We start from the raw sequence: 8,232 nt of genomic DNA on the forward strand, positions 1-8,232 counted from the left end.
GCTGTCCCCAGGGTGGTGTGTGTGTGTGTGTGTGTGTGTGTGTGTGTGTGTGTGTGTGTGGTACTGGGGACAGCTACGTCCTCAGCCCTTTTGTTTTTTTCATTTTAAATTTTGAGACAGGGTCTTGCTAAGGTGCTGCCTGGGCTGGACTTGACCTTGCGATCCTCCTGCCTCCGCCTCCTGGAGTGCTGGGATTGATTAGAAGCATTTGCTCTGTGCTCAGGGCTGTGATGCCTTAGCTTCTTGAATCTTTGGGCAAATCACTGCCCTCTTCCACTCAGAGGAAGTCAGCTCAGAGAGGGAAGTAAGCTACCCAAGGCCACACAGCCAATTAGCAGAGGAAAGGAGAAACCCTGCAGACCTCCCTCCCGGGCCCCTGTGCGGCTCTCTGCCTGGACTGTGGTGACAGCGGCCGCTGGCGTCGTTAGCCCTGCCACAGCGGCTCCCGGGTAACCCGGGTCGGAAAGCCCTGGCTAATAGGGCCTTAATCAGGCTGGTGGGGGCCCCGGTGGCTTCTCAGGGCAGGGGCCAGGGCCCAGGTGCAGCAGCCACATCTTAATGAAAACGCCGGAGGGCCGGGAGGAGGCGTGGGTGGCCACCTGCTCCCAGTCAGGCCCGTCCTGGTCCTTCCTGGCTGTCACCGGAGGCTCTGGGTGCAGGGGACAACCAGCCTGCCTGTTCTCCCATCCGTCCGTCCGTCCGTCCGTCCGTCCTTCCTCCTGCCACCAGCCGCTCTCTGCCCCTCCCGTACGTCGGTACCCAGGTCCTCCCTGTGAGGGGCTCACGTTCTTAACACGACACCGATAAACAGCGACCAGTGCCACGGCCCGGAGGAGCCGCAGAGCTGCCCTGGCCATGCCCCCAGGTCACCGTGGGCCGTCACCTCCCCTCTGGCCTGTGGCTCCAGGTCTGCATGAAAGAAGGCTGCTACAACAGACCTTAGACCGCGTAACTCATAAGCCGCAGAAACGTTTGTTCTCAGACAAGATCTCGCTTTGTCATTCAGGCTGGGGTTGAATTCCTGGTGATCCTCCTGCCTCAGCCTGCAGAGTGCTGAGGTTTCAGCCATGCGCTGCCACACCTGGTTTAAACCATAGAAATTTAGCTGAGGATTTAGCTCAGTGGTGCCGCTGCCTGCCTTCCAAGTGCCAGGTCCTGAGTTCAACCCCAGACTGAACCATAGAAATTTAGCGTGCATTGTTCTGGAGGCTGGGTAGTCCAAGGTCAAGGTGCCAGTGGATTCCGTGGCTGGGGAGGGAAGGCCTGGCTCTCTGGTGGGTGGGGCCCTGATCCCCAGTGCAAAGCTGGGGCCCCACAGCCTTGTCAGCTCTCGGTACTATGACGTTGCAGATAATGTTTCAACATCCGGGTTTTGGGGGGTGTGCTCAGGTCCTAGCACAGGAGTGACCAGGACCCTGCCAGGTGTGGGGCAGATGCTAGGTAAGACCAGGTGCTGCAGTATGGGAGGGCGGTGAGCAGTGGCCGACTCTGCAGCAGGTACAGGCCTTAAGGATTCCAAGGTTGCCCCTAGACTTCACAGATAGAGTGCTGCAATCGATTAGTCAGGTCTGCCTGGGCACAGGGAGGGAGCCCAGCCTGGGGCGTCTGCTGGCCCGAACCCAGAGGAGAGGAAGCCCTGGCCCAGGACTGGGGGACCATGGTGTTGACCCCTGCCTGCCTTGTTTTACCCTGCAAGGCAGAGATGCTGATGTGGGATTTGCTGAATTGTGAAGTCAGAAGGAGCTGGAGCGAAATGGCCCAGTTTTTAGCCAGGCATGGTGATGCTTGCCTATAATTCCAGCACTCTGGGAGGCTGAGGCAGGAGGATTGCTAAATTGCCTGGGCAACTTAGTGGGACCATCTCAAAAGAAATAAATCACTAGGGATGTAGCTCAGTGTGAAGGCCCTGGGTTTCATCCCCAAAACTGAAAGAAAGAAAAGAAGCGAGGGAGGGAGAGTTCGGGGAGAAAGGAAAGCCACCCCATGTTCTTGGGTATTTTCCTCCTTTGCCACACCGCTCCATGTGGAGAAGCCAGGGGACAAGGAGAGCCGTGGAGCAGGCAGGTGGGGCCCTGGCACCCAGAACCATGGCCTAGGACGGAAGAGTCAGGCCAAAGCCCAGCGTTCACAGGCAGCTCCCTCCCTGGAGACACCCCAGGACCTGCTGTCGACCCTCTCCCACCAAGTCTCCCAAGAAAATGCTTGGGGCCAACCATGGGCTTGGTGGGGTTTTGGGTGCCAGAAAATCCCTTAGGGCTCCGCTGCCCAGCAGGGACACAAAACACCTCCCAGCGTCCTGGTCTGGCCTTTGTGCACTGTGTGACCACAGCGAGTGGCTGGGCCTCTCTGAGCCTGGTGCTGCTAGGCAGAAGGACAGCAGTGCTGGGCTCTGGGCAGTGAGCAGGGGCCTGGTTGAGGTCCGGCTGCGTCCTGGGCAGACGCAGTGGTGTCTTTTGCTATGGAAGGGTCCTGGGGTCGCTGGGGGGATCCAAGCCACCCCAGGGGCTGGGACTTAGGAGGGACTTTTGGCTCTGAGCCTGGGGCTGCTCACCTGCAGTGTGGGGACAGCACCACCTCCCCGCAAGGCTGTTGGAGGGGTTCAGTGAGGACAAGACTTGGGGGGAACTGGGCAGGGTGAGGTCTCGGGTCAGGGTGCACTTTCCAGGCAACGGTTCCCTGGCAGCTCTGAAAATTAATTGGCCTTTTAAGGTGGCATAGTGTTTATTTTAATTAGCAGGAAATTGAACAATTTTGTAGTAAGGAGCTCTGTGCAGGATCTGAATTAGGGGTTTGTCAGTGTGTGTGTGTGTGTGTGTGTGTGTGTGTGTGTGTGTGTGTGTGTGTGTGTTGGGGTGATCCAGAAAGGACGACATCCACATCCTTTTCCTTTTCTCTCTTTCTTTCTCTCTCTCTTTGAGACAGGGCTCCCTCCCTAGTCGAGGTTGAGCTCCAGCTTGTGGCAGCCCTTTGGTCTCGGCCTCCCAAGTGCTGGGATCACCACGTGGTTCAAAAGCTGGGCACCCAAGTCATGAAGTGGGTGTCATTGTGAGGAAACTGAGGCACAGAGGAGACGGGTTGAGCAAGTGAGCCTCTCCCGAGGGCCTGGCACAGCGCTCAGTGCAACTTGTTCATTGATAAATGTGAGACTCCGCCTTCTCCCCAGCCCACCCTCCTGCATTTAAAAGCTCAGTTCATGCGGTCACGGTGGTGCACGCCCGTAATCCCAACAATGGGGAAGCTGAGGCAGGAGGATCACTGGGAGTTCGAGGCCAGCCTGAACTGCATTGCCAGACTCTGCCTCATAAACCAAAACAGCGGCCAGGGATTTAGCTCAGTGATTCTGCCACCTGCCTTGCAAGTGCAATGACCCGAGTTCGATCCCTGGCACCAAAAATAAATAAATAAAAACAGACTGAAAAGCCCAGCTAACCCCAGGCTCTGCTCCAGACCCAGGGTCCAGCCCGAAGCAACAGGCCTGTCCAGAGCCAGGAGTCCCTTACTCTGCCTGGCCCCTCAGAGCCGGGGTGGACAGGACACTCAGCAAGCAAGGTCAGGGCTGGGCCAGGGCTGCGGGCCGCATCCTGGGGCTCCCACCTGCGGGACTCGCTGTACAGAGCGCCTGCTGTGAGGGAGAGACAGCGCCAGTCCCCAGGCAGCCCGAGTTGGGAGAGGGTGGTGGGAGGGGAGGGGCAGGGAGGGGAGCTGGCCTTAAACCAGTGACAAGAAATAAAAGCATCCTTGCTGCATGGGCGCGGGAGGGGCGCTGTGCTGGAAACTGCAGCTGGAGTCAGGACTTTCTCCTGGGGACGGTGGGAGCCATGGAAGGCTCTGCCGAGGGAGCAGATGGGAAAGAGAAAGGAGAGCCTGGGCTGGTCCTAGGGGAAGGTCCAGCTGCTGGTGGCCACAGCCCCAGCAGAGAGGAGGGAGGGACACGCCGTCCGCAGCCATCGGCGCCAGGCCTGGCCTCCTATCCTCCATCCCTGGCTCATCTGGGACATAGAATGTTCTAGGACCTTGGTGATATCCCGCAGGTTCAAGTCCTCCCGGCCTCCCATCCTGGCCCTCACCTTCCCCCCCTGGACCTCGCGCTAAAGCTCACAGGGTGGGGGGCAGAGGCTGTTTCTCCGGACCGCCGGCTTGTGTCCCCAGAACAGTCCCTCTCCTGACCCCCACACGGGGCAGCGACTCTGGGGCAGGGACCATGGGGTCCTGCACGGTGACCCCATGGGTGGGAGCTGGGGGCCAAGGCTTGCTTGTTCCTCAGGGGGGACCCTCCACCCTCAGACCCCTGGATCTGCCTTGTCCCTGGACTGGAGGCTGGGCAGGGACCCAGCTGGGCTCTGTGTCTGGGCCTTGTAGAAGATGAAGGGGGAGAGAGAGAGAGAGAGCACTCAGCGCGCAGGAAACCTAATTGTCCTCTGTCTAATCCGTCAGCGGGGACAGCTCGCCTGGCCCCTCCTGGCCAGCTGATAAATGCCCCCTGCGCCAGCACAGCCTTAATTGGTATCAGGATTGCCAGGCCTCCGTCCCCGGCCCTGCCCTCCTCCTCCTCCTCCTCGGGGCCCCAGCTTCTGCAGGGCTCACCTGCCACCCCCCCAGGAGGGCGGGAGAGCAGGGAGGAGCCCGCCGTGCGGTGGCACCGGCCCTGTGCTGGGCCTCCCCTTCCCGTCCTCACCCACGGGGGCACCTGGGCCGCCTGTGCCCTCCTGTGACCAGGGAGCCCTCTGCGGCAACCTGCCCAGGGTCACAGCTAGAAAGGGGGAGAGGGGCGAGGGGACCTCAGTCGTGGCCACACGTGAGACCGAGGCTTCAGACCCTTTGGGGAGCGAGTGAGAAACTCAGATCCACACACAGCCAGACCCCGAATCCAGGCCTAGGGGTCCAAGGGCGGCCATGAATACCAAGCTGTCATCTGCCCCTGGGGTGACCAGAAGCTCCCGGAGCCCCCAGGTAGCTCAGAGGGTGGCAAAATTCATGTGGAGGCCACACCTGACCTCGGCCAACGAGGTTTGGATGGTTTCTATTTCTTGTATTGTTTTTTGAAACAGGCTCTCAATATCCAGTCCAGGCTGACCTCCAACTGGCAGCGATCCTCCCGCCTCAGCCTCCCAGAGTGCCGGATTACAGGGACACACCGCCACAGCCGGCTCCCTCCCTTCCCAGCTTGGGGAGGAACCCAGGGCCTCATTCGGGCAAGGCAGTGCTTTGCTGCCTGCCTCCACCCCCAGCCCCCACAGCCTCTTTCACGAAAACAGAAAATATCTTTTTTTTGTTTTTTTGGTACCGGGGATCGAGCTCAGGTCCTTGCACTTGGGAGGCAGGCAGCTGCACCACTGAGCTAAATCCCCGGCCTGAAAATATCTTTATTGATTAGAAATAGAACACACTGTAAAAAAATCAAGTCAATAATAATAACAGCAGGAAAGGAAAGTCACAGTAACCTGAAAGTCGCGCCCTCCTGGCCTTCCCAGCCCTGCTGCCTTCCTTGCCGCAGAGCAGGGACACAGCCCAGGGTTTGCCGCTGCTCCCTGAGCTCAGGCTGTCGGCAGGAGTACGGCAGGTTCAAGTGCTGCCTGGCAATTTAGCAACTTAGAACTTGTCTCATAATGAAAGATAAAAAAGACTGGGGTGCAGCTCAGCGTGAAGGGTTAGGGGTCAACCCCTAGTACTGTGCGTGCACACACGCACACGCGCGCGCACACACACACACACACACACACACACGCGGGCGCGCGCCCATACGCTCCTCTTCCACAGCCTCATGGCCTCAGGGCCCCCTCTCCTGCCCATCCCCACCCCCCACAGCCCGATTTGCACGGCCTTGGGGCCTTGATGAGTTCCCTGCCTGCTCTGCCCTACTTCGGGCTCTGATTGCAAAGTGGCCTTCAGAAAGCAAACAAACCCCAGGGCCTTAGGCTCGGGGACCCAGCTGGCCCAGATGCTGGGCCTTTTGCAAGGACTCTGCTGCTTCTCTGCCCTGCAGCCCAGAGCCATCCTTGGTACCAATGCTTCTTTTTTTCGTCCCTTTCTTTATTTTTTAATTTCACCTGTAATTTTCAATGTAATTCTATCAGTTAATAATGGTTGCTCTTTCCTCTCCCCCCCTTTTCTATTGGTACATTTTAGGTATACGATGCAGTTACACTCATAACTGGGATATTGTACCAGTGTTTTGTTTTTCGAGACAGGGTCTTGCTATGTATCTCAGGCTGGCCTTGAACTCACGGCGATCCTCCTGCCTCAGCCTCCCCAGTGCTGGGATCACTGGTGTGAGCCACTACACTCAGCTTTGGTGCTGCTGCTGAGGGGCTGCACCCTCCTCACGCCGGACATGAAGCCTCCTGGTGCAGTTTGCAGGGGGCCACACCATCTCCATTCAGAAGGAAAAGGATTCAGGGAGGCCACCCGTCTCTGGCCAGCCGATGCTGACACGAACACACCCTGCTGTTCTGTGGAAAGTGGGCTGGGCCTCTGCGGAGGACAGTGGATCCGGCACCCTCTGCTCTTCCTGCCCTGGGACCCACTGAGGGGGTGACCGGAGATCCGGCTGGGCTCCCTGCCTCCCACCCTCCGTGTCACCTGCCGTCCACCCTGTAGGCCTCACCTCCTCTTCTGGGCCACGAGGCCTGCAGTGCTGCGGGCGCAGGGCGCTGCCTCATCTCCCCGGGCCTGGACTCTCTCGGGTCAGCTCCTGCTCTGCCAGGTGAGTGAGCTGAGGGATGGACGTCGTCTTAGGAGGAAGGGACAGTCTGTCCCCAAAGAGAACGTCAGGTGGCCTCACCTCGTCCCAGCCTAGCATCAGGCCCCGGCTCAAGAGGATGGCAGGGGTATCTGGTCTGGGGCACTGTAGCAGTCAGGACCCGGCAGATATTTTATACAAACCGATGAATTTTCACCCATCTTCGCACTGCAATCTGCAAGGCTCAAACCTTGCAGGTCTTGTAGGTTTCCAGAGTGACAATTCCATGATACCTCACCTTGGGCTACAAACAGCAGAAAAATCAAGACACAGCAAGTAAGTGTCTTCCTACAAGTGCTCAACATCAAGCGAGATTTGGCTGCCTTGGTACAAGAGTTCCTGAGGCCCCAGGGACCCCAACTTTGTGTTCCACAGTCTTAGCCGCTAGCTTTTGTCCTCATAGTGCTAAAACAGCTGCCTCTATATTGCCATCACATCCATACTCCAGGCAGGAAGAAGGGCTGGGTAAAGTGAATTATACTTTCCTTGAAATCTTTGCCTTTTATTTCAGGAAGCAAAACCTTCCTGAGGGATCTTCTGCTTTTATTTCATTGGCCAAATTCCCACTTTAGCTGCAAGGGAAGCTGGGAAATTGAGTTTTTCTTGAATTCTATGATAGAGGGAGGCAGGATGTAAACTAAAATGTTGCTTTTGTTTACTAGAAATGCAAATTTATCTTGCTGTCCTGTATTTTTGTTAAACCTGGCCACCCAACCTCCAGAGCTTCTGTGTAAGGACGAGGACTCCTGGGAGAATAGGTGGGGACTGAAAACACCGCTGCACGGCCGTGGGAGTCCCTTCACTCTGGGCTCCAGCGTCTCCACTCCCAGAGGTCACTGATGCAGCCTGCGTCAGCTTTGCCGGAAGACTCGCCACCCGGAACGGAACTGCTGCATCACGAATGCTGCCCTCAGGTCCGAGCTTTGCAGAGTGGAAACGGATGTGTTTCTAGGTCAGTGGGGCTGGACGCCAGGCACTTGTGTTGGGCTCTCACCCATCATTTTGCACCTCTGGGACACACACCAGCCCCGGTGCAGGTAGAGCACGTAGTTAGCGTTGCGGGGCCTGGGTCTGCCCCAGCACCAAAAATAAACCAATAAACTGAGTGTGGTGGGTACACTGTCAGCCCAGCACTCTGGGAGGCCGAGGCAGGAGGGTCCCAAGTTCAAGCCCAGCCTGGGCAACTTAATGGTTTAGCCAGACCCTGTCTCAGGCTTAAAATTAAAAAGGACTGGAGATGGAGCTCAGAGCAAAGCCTGGGTGGGTCCCCACCACTGCAAACGAACACAACAACCGCTGAGTCCAGTGGTTCCGGATCTCCATGGCGCCCCCTCCGGAGGTTCCCGGGAAGGCTGCCCCCACCTTCCAGCGACACGCAGCCAGGAGGTTTTGCTTCCCACCCCACCCCACGCTGCCCGGGGTTGCAGAGCCCCCGACGGGCACGTGGTGGGCACCACCTGTCCCTCGGCGGGGAGGTGGCCCTCGGGGGCCCG

General features: G+C 58.1%; 1 long non-coding RNA gene across 1 annotated transcript in view; it reads left to right on the plus strand.

Annotated features, from left to right (window-relative positions):
- Positions 1-5,369: 5,369 nt before the first annotated feature.
- Positions 5,370-8,232, plus strand: part of LOC104864417 — a 17,196-nt gene continuing 14,333 nt past the window's right edge. Inside the window, exons 1-2 of the long non-coding RNA XR_004515399.1 lie at positions 5,370-5,999; positions 6,127-7,691. This is a non-coding gene — a long non-coding RNA (uncharacterized LOC104864417). The remainder of the gene's footprint in view (positions 6,000-6,126; positions 7,692-8,232) is intronic.

The sequence above is a fragment of the Fukomys damarensis genome, unplaced genomic scaffold (genome assembly GCF_012274545.1).
Source record: "Fukomys damarensis isolate Sample0158 unplaced genomic scaffold, DMR_v1.0_HiC HiC_scaffold_36, whole genome shotgun sequence".
In the NCBI taxonomy this organism is placed as follows: Eukaryota; Metazoa; Chordata; class Mammalia; order Rodentia; family Bathyergidae; genus Fukomys; species Fukomys damarensis.